This window comes from Odontomachus brunneus, unplaced genomic scaffold (genome assembly GCF_010583005.1).
Source record: "Odontomachus brunneus isolate Ranch 3 - 2012 unplaced genomic scaffold, Obru_v1 Obru_scaffold_027, whole genome shotgun sequence".
In the NCBI taxonomy this organism is placed as follows: domain Eukaryota; kingdom Metazoa; phylum Arthropoda; class Insecta; order Hymenoptera; family Formicidae; genus Odontomachus; species Odontomachus brunneus.
Window position 1 is genome coordinate 2,483,213 of NW_022639477.1, and position 19,872 is coordinate 2,503,084.

The following is a 19,872-nucleotide window of genomic DNA, read 5'->3' on the forward strand; positions in this document are numbered from 1 at the left end:
GGGGGGGGGTACGAGGCACCGGTCTCTATCTATGTTAATTACCGAGGCGAACGTAAATCACGATCGCCCAGGTGCTCGGCCGGGCAAAGTAGGTAAGTTACCCCGTCTTGCACGAGCCTGTGCGAGACGACATTGGCCGCGGGATAAAAGCTGTAATTAATTACGCAATTACCCGGTCCTACTTAAAGATAAAAACCGTATTTTTCGCTTCGATGCGGCTTACCGATTGCTACGTTGCTCTAACCGCTCTCTTTCTCGTTCTCTCTCTTTCTCTCTCTCTCTCTCTCTCTCTCTCTCTGTTTCTTTTCCTCCCCCTTTCCCGTTTCTCTTTCTCTCTTCCCTTTCTTTTCCCCGTTTTCTTCCCCTTCTTTTTATCTCATTCATCTCTCTTCTCTTTCCCGTTCTACCTTCCGTTCTCGCCGATTTTCAAGTGGCAAATCCTTCGGGTTCTGCCGGCAGCGAAGAAGGTGCGCCGCCTCCACCTTTTCGCCGACTCATCCCACCCCCTTCTCCCCCTCCCCACTCTCTCTTTCTTTCTTTCGTTCTCCAGCTTCTTCTCGCTCCTTCGCTTTCCCGCTATCTCGCGGACCACGTACTCCTGCCGGTCTTTTTGTTACACCCGTTTTCCCAGGCATCCCTGATTTAGAGCTCATTTTCGTCGGCCGAAAGCTGTGCCGTTCTCACCCCTGAATCAACTTTGCGCCCTCCACAAATCACCGTCGAACCATTACGCCTCTCTCTCGCTCTCTTTCTCGCCCCCTTTTTTCTCCCTTTACGCCGCTACTGCATTGTGAGTATACGCCGAGCGTAGGTGGCTCCAGGGAGCGAGGGAAAATCCTCGAAGGAAGAATATCGCGGATGAGACTGGAAATAACGTGACTGATCGCACGCTGGAAGAAATCGATAAATCGCTCGAATCCGATGCGTCTTCCGACGAGGGCGGAGACTTATATTCTTCGCCGATATTTTCTGTAGTTATCGCATCACCAGAATGTAATAAATTGTAATCATTCTTAATCAGATGTAAGCGACATGCGCTGATCATGTAGGGGTGAGCTTTCATATTAAATGTGTCAGAAGAGACACATTTTGCCTTTGACAGTTTAAGACTCTGGCTCTCATTTAGCTTTTATCGTTCCACCTAAGCTCGTATTGCTCATCAAGCGAGAATGTTAGTCCTATGCATCCTAAATCAATTTGAAGGCGTCGTGACTCCTTACACGTTTATTGCTCCTGATCCCGGGCCCTCCGTCCGTGCTCGCGTTACGTTACGGCGTAATATATCGCCGTCCTGGGATCACCGTCGTAATTATCCTCTAATGCCAATTCATAAGAGCGTCGGCCATTTTCAAAGCCCCGCACGTAACTCCTGGAGAAACACGGCGGTGGTACGGTCTCACACGGATGCAACTTTGGCCAACACACCGGCACTCGGGCACACCTACGCGAACTTGTGCCCTCCCTCGGGACCAATATACGTGTATCGTTCTCCACGATAAGAGGCCACGAGCAGCAGGAAGAGACGTCTTGATTCCTCTCGCCGAATTTTCCCTCTTTCGCTGCCCTCGCTCGCTCCTCTTGCCACCCTACCTCATTCCCGTAGCGATTTTCGTTTCCGGACAGCTAATCAGCCGACGACGACGCGGCACGATTACCGAAACGGATTTAACGGGTCCAGAACGTTTAACCGAGGCGGAGAGAGCGAGCGATTGAGCGAGCGAGCAGCGGCGACCGGGCCGGCAATTCGAGCTACCTTTCGGCAGCTTCGAGAAAAGGAGAATCGAGTCGAGGCTCGCCCCGCGGCATTTCTGATGTGGCCATCGGTGCAGGCCATGAATCTTTCATGCGTCAATCGTTTCTAGTCCCTCGCTCCTCTGGCCACCCTCGTCCTGCCTTTCTCCTGCTGTCTCTTTCTCTCTCTATCTCCCTTTCGTTTTCTCTATTCCTTTTCCTTCCGCGCTCCACCGGAGGCTGCCTTCCGCTGCTTTCCGTGGAAATCCCAGCGAGCCGACGCTTCGAGTTATCAGTCAGCAGAATCTGTCAATCGCTGGAATAACGTATTCCAGCCGGCACTACCACTTTAACGTCGCACTACCACTACCGTGGTCGACGTCGTAGCGACTCCCGTGATCCATTTCTTATTCTTCCTGTACTCGGTGTCGTCTCCCCTTTCGCTTCGCGTCCGGCTTCTTCTTCTTCTTCTTCTTCTACTCTTTTCTCGTCCTACTCGCCTCGGTATCTTTATGGGCTCGGACTGCCTTCACCTTGCGCGCTCGTAGGGGAATCGAAATTTAATGGGGATCGACGCGTAAAGCCGTCGATCTCCGACCGTTCCTTTCAATTTAATCTCTCCCGCTCGCTGTAATTTTCGTGTTACATTACGCAAGGCAATCCTACCGGCGGTAATCGCTGTCGTGTTGTACCAGAGGAAACGTTACCCAAGAAATCTTACCACTATTCCGAGAATTACTAATTTCGTAGCATTTAGAAAATGAAGAGAAAGAGAGAGAGAGAGAGAGAGAGAGAGAGAGAGAGAAAAGAGAAGAAAGAGACAGAGGGGTAGGGAGAAACAAAAATTTAGAAGAAATAGAAGAATTAGAATGTTAACCGATAAAATCTTATTCTTTTTTTAGTTTAGCAGAATTTCACGACAGGTATCGGAAAACATCGTATCTAGTTAGATAAAATTATTTAGCTCATTAGTTATTAGCAATAACAACGTTGTTGTAGTTTTTCTCGTGTTATATCGTTCTACTTATATTTTTCAAACCTTGGAGATAATGAAAAGCTGCTCGTCTGGTGAAAGAAAGAAAGAAAGAAAGAGAGAGAGAGAACGGAGAGAGAAGCAACGACCCGTAAAAGTCTATTTCTGTTTGCTAATGCGTCACGGATTTGTTGCTTCAATAACGAAAGTGCAACGTTTCGCTGACTGCTGAATTATTCAAGCGTTATCGACTCTTACGTTTTACATTGCCACTTACTCGGACGCGGTAATGGAAAGAACGCTGGACAGTCCACAGTCACGGAACGGAAATCGGTAAAAAGTCGCTCTCAATTAAACATTACGCTCCGGCCCGCAACCAGGGCGAGTCCGTAGGCGCATTTGATTCTCGCGGACCTCGGCGACGAGTCCATGTCGCCGTCGACGACTCGTAAAAGCCGGCAACCGGCGCTTTCGCCGATCGTGCGTAATTAAACTATTTACATAAACTCATTTGCATAATTACGACATTACAATTTATAATACCACTCGTAATTCATGATATTCATTCGCGTATTGCTGTCTGCCGGTGAGCGGATTAATATTAATAACGATGCGCTATAAGCCGTGCTGGCGTGAGGGCGCGATGAACTGAACAACGAGTCGTTGGCGAGACGTTCGGTCACGTCGAACATTCTCCACAATTAGCAGCCGATCCTTCGTCGAATCCCCGCGTACGTCGATACGTACTACCACGAGGCTAATCCCGCGCCATGAAGATCGAGGACTCCCTCAGCGTCGCCGTCGGCGTCGCGGCAGTTTCGCCTTACTCCTGGGGAGCTCTCGTTCGCGCATCTATTTTCGTTTCCTTGCATCAATCTCATTACCGCCGTGACGTTGGCGACGCGGCGGGGGCAGAGGGGACGAAGAGGGAGCGAGGTCGGTAAGGGCTGCTGTCCTCGCGAGAATGTAATATGGATCCGGTCCTACGAGTCTAATCGCAATTCCGCGGAGCGCACGAGACACCGACTTGAAATCCGATTCGAATTCGCAAGGGGTGACGGGGTAGCAAGCGAGCGAGCGAGCGCGCTACGAGGGCTGCGCGACGAGACGAGGGGGTAAGCGGCGACAAAGAGAGGGGGGGTGAGACGGTCGGCCCCAGGGCTCATCGTTCATTCATGGGGCATTTACTCGGTATCCCCGTAAAGCCGACCTCCTCTGGCCGCCTCCCGTTACCCTTCTCTCCCCTTGACGGCACACCAGCAACCCCCTGCGCCTCCTTACATCATTCTCTTGTCCGCCGGAATGGATCGGGATCAGGCGGATATAATATCTTCCTCGAGGATTCATTTTCGAGCCCGGCTGACCAGGGCGTGTCGTATCGCGGCGTCTTCGGCCGCTCGTGACAACCGCTGCAATCCGCGAAGCGTCGCGCCTCGCTCGCCATCATTCTCGAATTCGGAAGTCTAACCAACGAATCACCCTTCGTCATTGTTCCGTCGACCATGCCGTGCGGTCGAGCTAGACGCCCTTGGATGTCGCGCGTTCTCGCATTAGCGTGCGCGTTATGAAATTATCACTCAACCGCCGCAATTCATCTCGCATCCGTACGGACGTCGCGCCGCGTCGTACATCACGCGAAGTCAGTCTGGTATTTTGCGCGAGGTATTCGTGCATATTTGTGTGTGTGTGTTGGGTTGGGCGTGTGTGTGTGTGTGTGTGTGTGTGTATGCGCGAGGCATTTAAGCTTTGAATTCGCGCGTTGCCGATCAGCGGCCGACAAGAGACGTCACGGAGGTGCGTGGTAAATCCTCGTTAAATCGCGACAAAAAAGGAGCGGCCTGTGGATTTTTTGCCTCGATGAGAGAAAAAGAAAGAGAGAGAATAGACACTTTCCTAAAGAATTCTCGATGAAGAATCTTGACTCTTCTCATTTCTCGCGTCATTCTCGCTTGCGATAAGTCGTAATTCTTTGCGCATTTCGCGTTTCGCGGCCGATACTTTTTATCGCGGCTTTTCTCAACAGTCCGCCGTGGGATTTTACTGCCCTGTAGCGGTGGCGGAACAGGTAGGTGTAATATATTCCTGGAGGATTCATTTTCTAACGCGGCTGACCGCGGTCGTCCGCTCGCTCGCTCCCTCCTGCAGGAACTTCGGCCACGTAACAACTGCAATTCGTCTTGCGTGAAACATCGCGCCACGTCGTCCTGAACAGTTGGCCACCGGATTCGGCAAGCCTTAAGCGCGAAATTTGCAAAACGTCATTTCGCCTGTTCCCGTATCTTACGTTTCTACGCTTCCCCACTTCACCTCATCTACTCCCCCGCTATTCTCTGTGTTTTTTTTTTAACTCCTACAAAAAGTCGACGATTTGACGCACGTTCGTGCCGGGAATTAATCCGGTTTAATTAGCCCCATACACGGAAATTGCTCGGATAATTAGTGGGGAATACTTTACGCGGGGGAAACAAGATAATGAAGTAATTAACTTGGCTGTGTGTCAACAACGAGGTATTAACCCTATATATTTTGTTGCGGAAATATATTTAATTGTAAATTTGACGACAGCTTTGAATACGGAATAACGAACTATTTTGATTTCCAAGTTTGTTCGCAACGCGAATGGAATTGCTTTATTATGCGGCTAATATAGCGACCGACGTAAAAACAACGAAATCTCTGGAGCTTTTCATATTTCCTCGATTGCCGCAAATAAAAATTATTCATTCGTGTTAAATAACATTTTGTGTGTGCGATAATCTCTCGAGACAATAATAATAGTAATAATTTCATGAGTATTACAAAAGTAAAGAAAATAAAATTATAATTTAAATAGCATAGAGAGAAGGAAAAAGAGAGATAGAGAGAGAAAGAAAGAATAGACGAGAAAACCTGAATATAAAAATAATTATAAATACATGGAAAGAATATAATTTTTTCCATATAAATTTTTTTAAATTTTACTATATTTTTAGTAATTCACACATACACACACAGGAAAATAGACAGTAAAGTCTATCTTGCCAAGAGACATAACAAATTCCGTTGGAAACATGGCAAGTGTTTTAATAACACATTTTAGTTTTTAAAATATAAATGACACATATATGAAATGAAAAGGTAGAGTGAATCACCGCAGAATGTTGATCTATTATTCGGTAAAGTCCTGTGGTAACTTTCACTGTACAATTCTCTCCGCGTGTACCGAAACAAACGAAGATTACAAAAGTCGAAGTCATCGCGAAGAATATAATCCTTTCTACCACCGCATATTTACCGAAATCACGTCTCTGTATAACTTCTCTTTCATGTCATTTCGTCGTTTACGTCTTCGTACGTTTTTCCACGAACGAGCGGGACCGCCCTGTACACACCTAACTCTCTTTTTACATCGTACTTGCACGCCGTGAAAAATCTCGGGATCAAACGGACGTAATATTTTCCTTCAGAAATCCTGCCTCCCCTCCGCCCTCCAGAAAGCGAACTCGGCGCAGTCGGTGCGGCGCGCTCGAACTTCCAACGCGTGACAACTACAATTTATCTTTCCGACCCAAAATTTCGCGGCTCATTATTTACGGCTGTATCTGTGCGCGGAATGAAATTCGATAAATGGTCAGCGGAGGTAACGACGAGGTTACAATTTATTATAATCGCGCGCGCGCATCGCAGTATTTATTGCGTCGCGCGTCATTCGGTTCGTCGATAAGAACGATAAAGCGATATCGATAATTCGAGATGGAAAACATTGATGTGTTATTCATTAGCGTGTATTGCTGAGCGGTGAAATTGCTCGTTTATCGAATCACCGTAATGAACGACAGTGAAACTTGATAATTTCATTACGCAAGTCCCCGACCTCACGGAACGGCGAAGTTTCCCGTGAGATACGCGACACATTTTACCGCGAAAGGATTTCCTCGACTTACCGACGAGATTATTCAACGAAGAAACGGAACGGAACAGTCACGAGGCGGTTATGGTTTCCCAGAACGCGACTGCTCGATTTAACCCACACGGCTCGCCCATCGAAACAAATCAATCCCCGAGCCTCCCCCTGTATTCTTTGCGTCCTCCCGCACGACGTTGTTATCAACCGTCCCGCCAGTCGTTATTTTATACGAGGATACTTTTCAGCGGGAAGCGAGGGTCGTCGTAGACGTCCTCCTGTTCCTACGGGCGAAATCGTCGGGGTAGTATTCGATAGATGAGCGAGAGCGAGCGCCGTCTTGAAATGTATTATATTTTCACGCATACGCCTCGTACGATAGACTTTCGAATAAAGCAAATTGGGACTTCATACTGCGCGGTGAGCGGGAACGATCAAGACGCGAGAAAAAATGGCGAGAATTCGGCGAAGGTGGAGAGCCTCGCGTCGTTCATTTACGCATTCGCGGTCTGCTTTATCAAATATTCCGCGGATTTCCGATATACCTTGTAACCGATAAATCTATGGCTTGGTAGTTTTATTAATGGGAGAATCGACGGGAAATCGATCGGCGACGCTATCGCCATCACCATGCGTGAAACGAAGCGCGGAAGATCCAGCACACGCTCCGCGTTTCTTTCGAATTCCGAGCGAGCCCCGAGTGCCGATTATCACGGATGAACGGAGAGGAAGGTTAATCCCATTCATCGTGGCGCGGTGGTGCAATCAGCAAGAAGCACAATAGCAGTAATGCGCTAATTGCCGCTCCTTCTTTCGCCGCGGTACCGGCGGCAACGAAGTGGGAAACTAAATCTTTGTGACTCAATTATTGGATCCTCATACCACGACCGGTCGGCCGACGGTGGCTGGGAACGATATGAAACCCGGAAAGTGCAACCCCGACTCTCTCTCTCTCTCTCTCTCTCTCTCTCTCTCATCCAACCCTCACTGCTACCCTCCTTTCTCTCTCTTTTTCTCTCTCGCATCGCAGTCGGGACGGCCGCGCGGTGAAACGGCACTCAGATCGAAGGTTATTATAAATTCCAATCATAGAGCCCGATCGATAAGCCGCGAAGCTTCAAAGAAAATTATAAGTTGCGCATCGTGGTTCGCGGGACGACGGGCGAGGAGGACGAGGGAAGGGGATGAGAGATCACATGGCGAGGTTGGCGAGGAGGGTAAGAGGGTGGGGGAGCGGCACAGAGGGGCAGGGGAGCTTGAACCGGGTCGTAAAGCCATGAAAGCGCCTCCAACAGGGCGGCATTGCACAGGCAGCTTTTAAAGTTAATAAATTCGTCGGCTTGCTTTACTCTACCGGGCGTTTTCTCCCTCATCGACTCTCTCTCTCTCTCTCTCTCTCTCTCTCTCTCTCCCCCTCCTTCTGCCAATGTCCTCATCCTCGTTTTTTATCGGCCGGTCCGGACGAGCGCGAGGACGAGAGAAAGAGAGAGAGAGAGAGAGAGAGAGAGAGAGAGAGAGAGAAATATTTAAACTTAGTTCGGAGCGGGAGAGAACGGGCTGACCGAATTTAATAATATCCCGCACCGATAATAAATCAAGCTTATATTTAGTGCCGCGTCCTGCCGTATTAACCGTTTCGAACGGGCACCAGCCAGCCGTCCCAGAGCGAGGGAGAGAGAGAGAGAGAGAGGGAAGCGGGGTAAAACTTCGCCGCGGCGCCGGCTCGATTGTGGGGAAGCTCGCGTAAATGGCGCACGGAGGTGTAATCTCGCGCGTAAAGTTACTGGGCGCGCGCACGCGGTATTGTTCAACATATTGCGTTATGCTTATGTGCCCGCTGTCGTTACGCCATACACACGTATTTCCGTGTTTCATTAAGTTAATTAATGCGCGTTAGATAGCGTCGCGACTCTCGGATTCCGCCTGTTCGCGCCGGCTAAATATTTCGTTCGGTCCGCCGTCGTGGAAAATCGCCGCCGTCGATCGGACGCGCTGATTACGATTGTTATTAAAACGCGCTCGACACCCGCGAATCCCCGGGCGGAGCTTTTAATTGGTGAAGCTTTTAATCTCGTGCATTATCCGGGCATACCTTTGTTCCGCCTGCCCACCCAATTGGAGCGCGCAACTGCCACGTGAAACTTACGACGTCCTGACACCTTGACACGTTTTGTCCGCGTGGGATTCTGAGTACTCAGTAGCGGCATTACAAAAAAATATTCAATTGTCAAAATTCCAATTTTGCAGCCGTCTCTCTCTTTCTCTTCCTCTCTCGATCTTGATCTCTTAATCTCTTATTGACGATATTTGACGTTACTTGACGTCACTTGACGCGCACGCGTCGTGTAGCTTGATACATCAAGGAGTACTTTCGATAATTCGCGTCGAAGCGTTCTCAGAAAATGCTCACTTCACGATTAACTTTAGCCGCCCATTTCGCCTTACGACCATGTAAATTTGGCACGTTGCGGTTGTGCAATTTCGCGTGGCCGGCACTTTCCGCCTGACACGTCGAAAAACTTGGTCACTAACAAACCACCACACCCCCATACCCAACCCGGAAGGACCATCAGGTGACCCTACTTGGGCTTGCCGCTCTTTGTTATACGATTATTGCCATAATACCCAGGTGGACTTGCCCTTCGTAATCGTCGTAGCCGAACCCCATCCGCCCACTCGTGTACGCCGCTTGTAAATCGCGTTCGTGGAACGCATTATACGTCCCTGTTCTGCGGAAGCCATGGCCCCAAGACAGAATATTTAACGCACACGTGCGAAAGCACGCCGGCCGCCTAGAAAAATCATTGTCCACGCGGACGTGAAACTTTTGACCGGTGGGAACAAGTGGACGTAGAACTGGCGTGAGTCGCGTGTCGCTTCTAGAATCGCGCGGCAATCTATTTACTTTTCCAGCGACAATTTGCTCATGCGCGCCGAAATACGCAGATGGATGTAATTGCGGTAACGCGTTTAATGACAATTCTACCTAAGCTTGATAAAACATCGCCGTCGTGACATAATCGAGTGTAATTTTCTCTTGCTCGTCACATCAGATTCGTTATACGGCGCGTGAGTTTATACTTGATGGTCAGATGACAGTCGAAAGTTTCTGTTTTTCTACCAGCGCAAGTTGGTTTCTACCTTCCGGCTTTTCTGCCAAGGTGTGAATTCGCCCCAAGTGTTTTGCAGACGCGCGCGCACTGACACAATCAGCCTGCTCTCGAATTAATGATTCTAAACGCGACGAGGGAGGGGGAGGGCGATTCACTGGCCGGAAATTTTAATTAGAAGACATGCCCGCTCGCTCATGGGCGAGAGATCCTCCGCGAGTCATGCGGGACTTGACAAAAGCCCGGAATGCAATTTTCCCCCGCTTAGGGGGCACCGTACGGTGGCGGAGACTCAAAATTTCACAGACCACTTCCTTCAATTTCGCAACGAGGCAGCGTCCCGGCCGTATTAATATTAATTCGCAGGCTTTTCCTCGATTCGGCGCGGAGTTAAGGCGCGTCGCATACACACGCCCTTTTAATAACTTCCCCGGAGGAAAAGGCGACGCCGACCGTACTACGTCAAACGTCGACCGCGCCGCCGTATGAAAGTCAAAGTGTAATCGTAAGAAAGTATCGTACCGTATCGGACGGACCGGCGCGTAAAGAAATATTCGAGGTTATATTTCAATCCGTCGGGGTACCCACTTTATGTACCTACCTTACGTCTCGTCCGACCGGGGACCACGGATGGATAACCGATGAGGCGGTGGTGGATGCGGCGGGGAAAGGGGTGGCCTAGGTAGGACGGCGGAGGCGATATTTTATGGGCACCGGCTTTTATTGCGCGAGACTTTTAGGACATCTCTTAAGGGAGGCGTGTTTGTAGTATTATCGGTAATACGGGACGTCATCTTGGGGCACGTCATAAGGCTTCCCCGTCGCAGCGAGGAGATCTTAGCAGGAGTCGTCGTCGTCCGTTTCGCGAGGGCTCATACGCGAGATAGCTTAAAAGAAGAGAGAGAAAAAGAGAAGGAAAAAGCAAGTTTTCGTATTCGGTCGGTACTCCGGGAAATTAAAAGAGTTTTACCTCCGTGTTTTACTTAGCGTCTCTTAGGGTGAAGAAAATGAGGCGGCCCAGACGTCGTAGTATCGATCTGTTATTCGGTAAATTGAATATTCTCGCAACGCTGAAACTCACGCGCGCACACGCCGCGCGTGTACGGAAAACTCGGTCGGTTTCAACTCTAACGGCAGCTATTCGCGACGCGTCTAAAACGCGTAATAAATCCCGGAGCTATTCCGCGCGGCGCGTATCGCTCCCGAAATTACTCATTATTACGTGCATCCAGCCCGCCCTCGTTGGCGCGCTCGTAAGGGCCGGAAATTTCGAGGGTTGTCCCGGGCAGGTCGGCTCCGCCGCACGTAAAAACACAATCTGCCGCGGCGCAAAAACCGCGCGCCGCCAAGTGCCGACCTGGAGTCAACGCGAATTACAGTTGGTGGCTGCTTTTCATTAAGCCACGTGTCCGTTTCGACTGTCATTGAGCTCTTGCGACAATTTATCAGCCAGAGGCAGGTGCAAAGGGAGACTCGACTTTTCATCGTGTCCGTCAAACTTGCGAATTAATCAATCGCGCACGATTTTCGTCGCGATTGCGCAATAATCACGCCAAGATCGAGCACCATCGTTCACGGCGGACGTAAGCAAGATTTCGCCGACTACGGAGACAGAGTCGATCGCTTATCTTCCCGCCTTAACGAGGAGTCGCGAGGGAAAGGGGAAAGACAACGGCGGAAGTATAACGAGAGGGAAAGAGGGAGGAAAGCCGAGACGGAACTGAACTCTTTCGCTGATGCATTAACCGCAGCCGGCGTAACGGGGGTATTACTCGGGAGCCGGCGGTGCGATGGCTGTTCTTCGCCAACTTTGAATCAGATTTTAATTAAACGAAATTGCGAAATGATATTTCACTATCAGTTATACGCGTAGACACGCCGGTCTCGAGTTCGGCGCGCCAGAAGTCAGGTGTCCGGGCGAAATTAAGTTTGATTCGCTTTCTTTTCCGGCAGCTGCGGCGGCCAGGCCGCCCGGCAATTTCCATCGCAAGTTCGCGTATCGCTGTTTCGCCGGCGAACTTGGCGAAATAGATTCGCGATACGCGCACGGTATGGCGGTCGGACGAGCGAGAGACGTCGGAGAGAAACGCCGGCGATCGCTCTCGATAAATACTCCCCACCGGGATTATTCTTCCCTTTCTTCCCCTTCTTTCTAGTCTATATACCGTGCAGCTGAAATCTCTCCAATAACTAGACGAGAGGTCAGATGACTGAAAGCGGCAGATAATTAAAAAAGTTTGAAGGAAATTGCAGATGCGTGAAAGCTTAATATAATCTCCCGGCGAGAACACCAAGTGCCTTTAACATAAATAGTGTTCGCGAGTGACCGGCGAAGTGGCAAATTTCTCGTTCAAGTACTTTGCGAGTAAACATTGGCAACAAGCTCGTGATACGTTATCTCGTATTGATGAGATTTTATCGGATTTAATTGGATTTAACCGCATTATCTAATTACAATCTCGATCGCGGAATCAAACGCGGTCAGTCGCCACGAATACGCTCATTCGCGAAATATTTAAGAGGTTTATTCATCATGAAGCATATATTTCAAGGAGCGTATTTTCAGTGGCGCCTATCAAGAGAGCCACTCGTAAATTCACTATTTATCGAGCAAAATTACGTTTATATATATTTGTTTCATTATCTAAATAATAAATTTAAAACTAACTTTATATGTGATACTATCTTGCTACGTTCCATTCGGTATAATGTTACTCAAAACAGCAGTTTTTGGCTTACAATCGACTAATAAAAAGCCAACAAAACCAACAAAAACGATGTAGTGAATACTATCTTGTCTTCTGTATCGCATCTTCTAATATATAACATTTACAACGGCAAGTCTTTTATTTGGATTTTATCACTTTTTACGAAATTACAAAGGGATAATGGTCACCTATATTGCTTCTATCATATACGGCGAAAACAACTTCGTCAGTGTAGCTGAATTTCCTGTTACACGGGCACCAGACGAAAAACTCGGTTGTAGGAACGGAAAGATTCCTGCAGGAGATTTCTACTCAGCCAATTGCTCCTAGTTATCTCAACCGAGTTTTAACGCAGCTGAATGTTCAGACGAATGTTTTCGGTCACGGTAACAGAGATAATATGTCTGGTCAGCGAGTTTTTCGTCCGGTTCCCACTCTGTTACACGAACTGGAATTTCTTTTCCGTGCGAGGTTACATGTGCAAAATCGCGATGCTCAGTATTGAATTTTTCATGGCGCAGACTAATCGAAACTTTACGAATATGCTTCACTGTGCTAAATGTTACGTTACATTTTTCTATAATCTTCAGCATCTTGGTTCGAGCGAGAATAAAAGCTGTTTAAGTTAAACCGCCAACGTCATCCACTACGGCGAAATAACGCTCGCTCTTGATACAAAGCGTCACATCGAATTATGATGAAACGGAGCTCACGTAATAATGTTTCACGGTCAATCCGGCGAGTCGCAATCGGGCGAGCGGGATCGTTTGAAAGTGCGCGATAACAGGCCGAACAGGTGCTCCGACCGGTGTTATTTAGTTCGGTTCACCGTGTTTCGCCGCAGCTGTAGCGTCGAAGAGCGCGCGCGTCCGCTTCTGCGATTCCCTCTGCAACTTCTCGTTTCGGGTTCCCTCCAAAACTTCGTGTCAGATTCGTGGGAACGATACAGCAGCATATTACACGCGCCGCTGCGCCCACGCTCGCTATCGGCACGGCCCGTTCGTTCGAGCGTATTATTTTGATGCGTAATCTAAGACGCCACGAAAACGGATTAGCTCTCTCGCGCTTCCCGGATCTCTCGACGATGGAAATTTTCGAGAGAAATTGACGACGGCCGGTCTACCGGACCAGCTGTCGGGGAACCGTCACTGTTGGAAAACGATTCTCCGTGGAAGTACCTTTTGGCAGAGTACCAACCGTCAACTGATATTCTAAGCCTTTGAAGGAATGCTGAATTTGATTCGCGAGATGAAGCCGCGCTTTTTCGCGAATTTTAGGAAAAAAGACTATCCTTTTATTTTTCGTATGTGCTGTTATATCTTATTTCAGATACTGAAATGCGTTATTGAAAAATCCGTTATATTTCTAGCGAAATCAAGAGGAGTTTCTATAAAAGCGGAAACTATAATATTCACTTCATATAATATTTCATGAACAATTCAGTTGACTTTATCACGTTTCCGTGATCGTGAGCTCTCCGTAACGTCCCGCACACTCGCCTCGCATTGACATTCTTCAGAGACGCGTGCTAATTTGTCGCACATTAACGAGTAATTAAAATTCGCGATTCGCCGCGTCGCAGGTTCGCTGCGAGCTCGTCACAAGCAGAGCTGCGCGCTGCAATAATACAGCCGCTATAATTTCCATCGCGACACTTCGCTTCGCCGTCGACGCTCGCCATACTAATGGTGCTGCACGCTCACGCCTTCCCCGCCGCCGCCGGTGCGCGACTCGGTGGCAGAGGTGAGGTGACCCTTTAAAAAACGGAGGAAACGGTTTACGACCCTAAAAATGTTTTATTCATGCCGCGTAGGGACTCCCACCCGTTTCACTAAACGCGCACACCGTCAACGTCGTATCAAACTTCAACTATAAGCCCGGCTGAACTCGAGTTTTCCGAAATGCGCCGGGCATGTGAAACTAAGGTCGTGGGCGGGCTGACCCTCTCGGCGTGTATCTCTCTCACGTTTCGCTTCGATATATCGCGCGCGCGAGAACAACGCGACTCACTACAGAGCGCGACGGCGAATGTTGTATTTTTCTCCTCGCGCCCTGTCTTGTGTTTGCTCGCTTAGCCGATAAACGCTCGGGCGGCTTTGTGACGTCTGCAGAATTTCTCTCGGCGATTTCTCGCAGCGAATTCGCGCGAGTGCGTGTCATTGTGCGAAAGATCTCCTTCTAATCGCACTTATGTCGCACTTTTGTTTCGCTTATTAAAGTTCATTTAGCTTTCATTGCGCTTGTGTGCGCCGCTCGTTGCCGCACAGTGGTGGAAAATCGCGCTCGATATACGCTAAACTCGCTCAAACTAACGGAATAACAGACAGTAAATTCCAGAGACAGACTCGGGGGCGCGTTTAATAGGATATTCGCAAATTAATTACGTTATATCGAGTAATATTACCGTCTAGCACCGCGACGCCGCGAGCCATGCAACGAGCTCTTTACTTTCTTAACGAGCCACGGGATATAACGATGATTTATACACATACGCGGGACACGTTGCCAAGTACGCCGGAGCTTAACATAATGTGGCGCGTTGGGGGATTTAAATAATTAGCATAATGAGGTGAGCGAGGGTACGCGGCGGTCTACGTCGCCTCGCGTGCCTCATTCGAAGACGCGGGTGTCCCTGTAGCTGAGGGGGACTCCAATTTCAAACCCGAGCCACACCGTGGCTGTCGGGGCGGCCCAGAAAGGATGGTCCGAGCCAACCGGCCCTTAGCAACCTCCGCCGTCTCGTATTACTAATTAATTATTCACAAGTTTACTGCGCGTTACGTGAAAATTTACGCCGTTCACCGCTGTTCCGCTACCACGATTGCTCCTCCTTCTAACTTCGTTGCACTTCGATTTCGAGGCGGAAAGTTGCTTTCTACGACGCGACTCTCTCGCGGGGAAAATATCTCCGAAAGAATCTGCCCAGACCAACTGCAGATTGCAATTCGTCGATCGATTGATTTCTTTCACGGGAACTTATGCGCAATTCTCTTTTCTCTGTTGCAGGTAAGCACGTGCCTCAGCCGTGTATGCTCTCGTAGAATCGATCTATTCGCAGAACGGAGGGTGGATAAGCTGTCACTGGACGGAACGTAAGTTAATCGAAATTTCCGCGACACACAATTCGCTCGATCACGTCCTACCAAGTAGGCGAGAGCACAGTTCGGCAGCACAGCTGAATTCTTTCTCCGACTGATAGAGCGTCGCGTTGCATGGTGTTGTCGTGTTCCGTCAGAATGGGAAACGCTCGGCAAGAGACAGTGGAGTCGAAAGTTACGCCGGCAGTCTGCGCGAAAGCGAATTCCCCCTCCCCCACCCTTCGCTTGCCCCCCCACCGCCGTCAGATATTCCAGCCATGTTCGTTAATTACCGCGAGGTAACATGGCGTGAGTAATAATAGTTTTGCGACTCCCGCGAACGGATGGCGGCGACGGCAGCGGGGCGGAGGAGCAAAGGGATCGGGGCCAACAATAGCGGAGTTAATTAGCTCCCTTGTCATTTTGTAGGAAATAGGGAAAAACTAGCCAACTATAAATCACTTCGTTCGCGCTGGTAAAAAAGACTTCGCCCGGTCCGTGTCGCGCTCTCGAGCGCCGCGGGTATGCGGAGCAATGAGCTCGCATAGCGGAACTTACTCGTCGAGCTGAAACTATCGAGTCGTAGACACCAATTCTCTCTGCCCTTCTCTTTTTTGCCGTAGGGAGGCTGTAGCGAGTTAGAAAAATAGAGATAGCTGAATTTCTCAGAGGTGCATCTCGCGATAGAATTACATGATCGGAGGGACATGTAAGGACAAGGCTCGACAAATTTTCATTTATTCGTGATGGGAATGTCATATTGTTATTACAACTTCCCCATATACGTGACTTCTGCTTTGTTGTGCCTAAAAGGCTTATGGTAAATATGTCGCGCTCAGGGAAACGCGTTCCTCTTTTCGTGCGACTTCTTAATGACGGAAACCGCTCGCTGTTGGAAGCGAACGCGCGTGACCACGGTCTATTCAATATTATCTGCTACACTCGTCATAAATTACACCGAATTAGTCATAAACTTCTGCCTATCTGACCTCGCTTTGTCGCGAGGACATTGGCTCACTTTCGGGTCGCGCCGACGTGTGTGCGTCCGCTCAATAAAGAACGGACGTTTTCAATTATGACGATCTTTATTACGATCGTGCTTCATTGAAACGAGGTACGGGCCGGCACGAATGTTTGTATCCGGCTGTGAAACAAAGACTGGATATATGTATCGGGAGTATTGACGACTCGTGTGAACGTCTTAAGATTCGCTCGCAAAATTAAGAACGTGAATTCACGAGCGCCTTTTGAAATATTTGTTCTATTTTCTTTCCAGTTTTTACTTCATTCTTCAATTTCATTTATGAGAAATATGAAATTTATGAGGTATTTTCCGGGGGAGAGAACATTCATAATATTGCTTTCAATTTTCCGGAAATTGTCGTCGTTTAATCGTACTTCCAGACGATCACCGATTTTCGATCTCGGCCGCGCGCGATTCAAGTTTCCTTCTTTTTTTTCATCCAAAAATGCCGTTTAACGTTTTATCGCAAATACGCGATCCAATTATAGCCGGACTTACGAGCTTCGACGGGTGTTCAGCCGGCAACAACGGCATTTGGCACGAACGGCGGCTTCTTCTTCTTCTTTGTCTCGAACTTGGTCGTCGGATAGCAGACCGCAGGGAAGTACTTTTCCCGAAGCGTGACGTCATTTATTTCTCTCCGCTGCCGCGAGAGACCCGGCCACCCTCCGACATTCCATGGAGTCGCGAGGGTGTGCCCGGGTATAACCGTACCATTCCCGGATTAATAACGTTAGCGCCTCTAAAAAGATCTTAACGTTAAGGTTTCGCACGTCGTGACGCGAAAGGGGGACAACGGGCACTCGACGAAAATTGCGCGGCGCCCTTTCGCAGAGAACGTCTTTTGCTCTTTCTCTCTCTCTCTTTCTCTCTCTCTCTCTCTCTCTCTCTCTCTCTCTCTCTCTCTCTCTACGTCTCTTTCAACGAATACCTAATGTGCCAGGTGAGGGGGAGGGAAGGGAAGAAGGCTGTTTACCTCTTCTATTAGCGAGAGAAGCCGAAACTTTCGTGCTCTATGCGCGCTATTCACTTGATCGAATTTCCGAGATACTCGCGTTATTCTTTCCACAGTTGCCAGCTTGAAAACTTTCCGTCGTGCAAGCTTGAAACTAACGTCCCGACCACCACTTTAGCCGGGACATTAGCGTCGGGGGAACGAGCGGGCGGTATTGTTATAAATATGAAAGGAAACGCGCAGTGTGTGGCTATAAGTTGAGTGCGGGCTATCGCTCGAATTGCTGGTGTTTTTTCCCGGTAAATCGAGAACCGTGTTCGCAATTTCTGTGTCCCTTCCGTTTCATAATTCCGTCTTACAATCGGCGGAGAACGCGGCGGCCGTTAATGCGATCAGCTTAGCGCCTTGATTTATCGCGTGAATTTTGCTCGCAACATATCGCAACCTTGTTCACTCGGCACAATGGCTGCGATCTTTTAAACGGCTCACAATACGACGACGCTAATGCCACTTCGCCGCGATAGCACGGCAAACACTATAAAGATGTGTGCAAATGTATAAATGTACATTCGTTTGTTTGCCTCGCGCGGTCGCGGTTTAATCGTTCCGCTCGTTCGCAAGGATTACGTAACGGCGAGCACACATGCATACATGCGCGCACGTATGCCGGGCGTAGCACGCGAATCCGAAAGTTTTCGTCTCTGGTAGCACGGCTATTGGCGTTATTGTGCCCCAGGCGGCGCGCGAGATTCGAGAGATGGAACCATTGGACCCGCGAAAGTAGCCATTCTCGGATTAATAACGTTCGTCGTCGAACAGAAGGAGTGAGAGAGATCTTACAGGCGACAGCTTTCTCGCGTGAGCGAGCGCGCGCCGGCACAAAAGGGACACCCGAACTCGGGAAAATTGGGTCTGGCCCATTGCTGCCCATGACCGGGAATATTCGCGGGTCGCGCGGAATACAAAATGGCCCACCCAACGCCAACGACACCCACATCGGATTGTAGCGGCTCGAGATAGAGCCCGTGTGTTTACTCGTTGGCCAGAAAGTCAAAAGCCCTTGAGTTTAATAACGTTGCGCTTCTCTCTCTTTCTCTTCTTTCTTGCTCCTTTTCGCACCCCATCCCCTTCCGCCCTTTTTCTCGCTTCTATCTCGTCGTGCACGCTCGTGTGTGTGTCGGTGCACACGGGGGACGGTGCGCACGTGTGCAAGACGCCTGCTGAAGAGACGTGAGCGGGGAGAGAAAGAAGAGAGCGCGAGGGTGCAGGCGAAGGAGGGTCCCTTCGCGCAGAGATCCGAGGTATAAGGGTGAGGGCGAGGTATAAATGTTAGGGTACCTCTCTTATAGAGGTGGCGAACGCGTGTTATGTGCCTGACATTTAAATATCGTAGTCGACGCCGTAGACGTTCCGGGCGGGTTTACTATCGATTGCAATTGCAGATAGGACTGTTGGCCTCTACCCCCTTCGTTTTCGCTCCCTTGTCGCTCTACGCGCGTCCCGTCGTTGGCCCGCCCGCTCGTTCGCTCGCTCGCTTGAGAGAGAGAGAGAGAGAGAGAAAGAGAAAGAGGGCTCCGAAATTATCCCATTTCGAAAAACGTACGATCTCGTTGCTTCGTAATCGGGAACGCAGCGAGGAAACGGCGGTGCTGTGGCGCGTAAACGCGAAAGTTACGACATTATCCTTTAATGTCTTCGCAGCCGAGAACGCTCGCCTTTTGCAATTCAGGGGAGACTTGACCGAATCCGAGCTCGGGAGTGGATCGTGAAGCGAGCTCTTGATCGTGAAGCGAGTCTCGAAGATATATCGTGCGGAAATGAGCGAGCTGTTTGTCCGTTTCTTTCGTTGGAAGTAAAAAGGAAGGGGCGTAGGCTAATGCGATCTGACAACGGTGAGAAAATGATCTTTATTAGCGCGAAGCGAGTACGTACGTTTTAAAATATCACTCCGAACACTCGAGAGACTATCGTGCTGCCGCGGTATTCTCCGTTTGTGGTTGGCGCAAACTGACTGGCTCGCCGAGATCTCTCCGAACTCGCGGGCTTTGACAAAGACCCATTGTTCTCTGACCCCGAGCTTTAGGAAGTCGAGCTTCGAAACATAAATGAAAGGCTTGAGGCAATAACACGCTAAGCCCCCAAGGAAGGAAAGTCTTATGAGACTCTTCGGTTATATTTATATGCATTTACGATTAAGGTCTCAAAAAGTCTCGCTTCGTCGGCGCGCATACAACGAGCGTGCGCGCACTCCAAGGAATATGTTCTCTTCGCCGTTCCGCGCGCAGCGGAATATTAAATCCGATTTATGATTTATGACCCTTTCTAGCCGCTTCGTGTGGCGTAGCGTGTTATTGCCCTAAAGCCCGCCGAATGTACTTTCTTACTTCTGAATAAACCGTTGCGCGGAACAG

At 49.3% G+C, this 19,872-nt stretch overlaps 1 protein-coding gene across 13 annotated transcripts in view; it reads left to right on the forward strand.

Moving 5' to 3' along the window:
* The window catches only part of LOC116842723 (mRNA decay activator protein ZFP36L3-like), a 442,334-nt gene that overhangs the window by 322,867 nt on the left and 99,595 nt on the right, over positions 1-19,872 (forward strand). The window contains exon 1 of one of the 13 annotated variants that reach the window (XM_032812328.1): positions 15,423-15,497. The exons of the other annotated variants lie outside the window; for them this stretch is intronic. The gene's annotated coding sequence lies outside the window, so the exon portion shown is untranslated. Of the gene's footprint in view, positions 1-15,422; positions 15,498-19,872 lie in introns of those variants that run through there. 13 annotated transcript variants of the gene reach the window in all.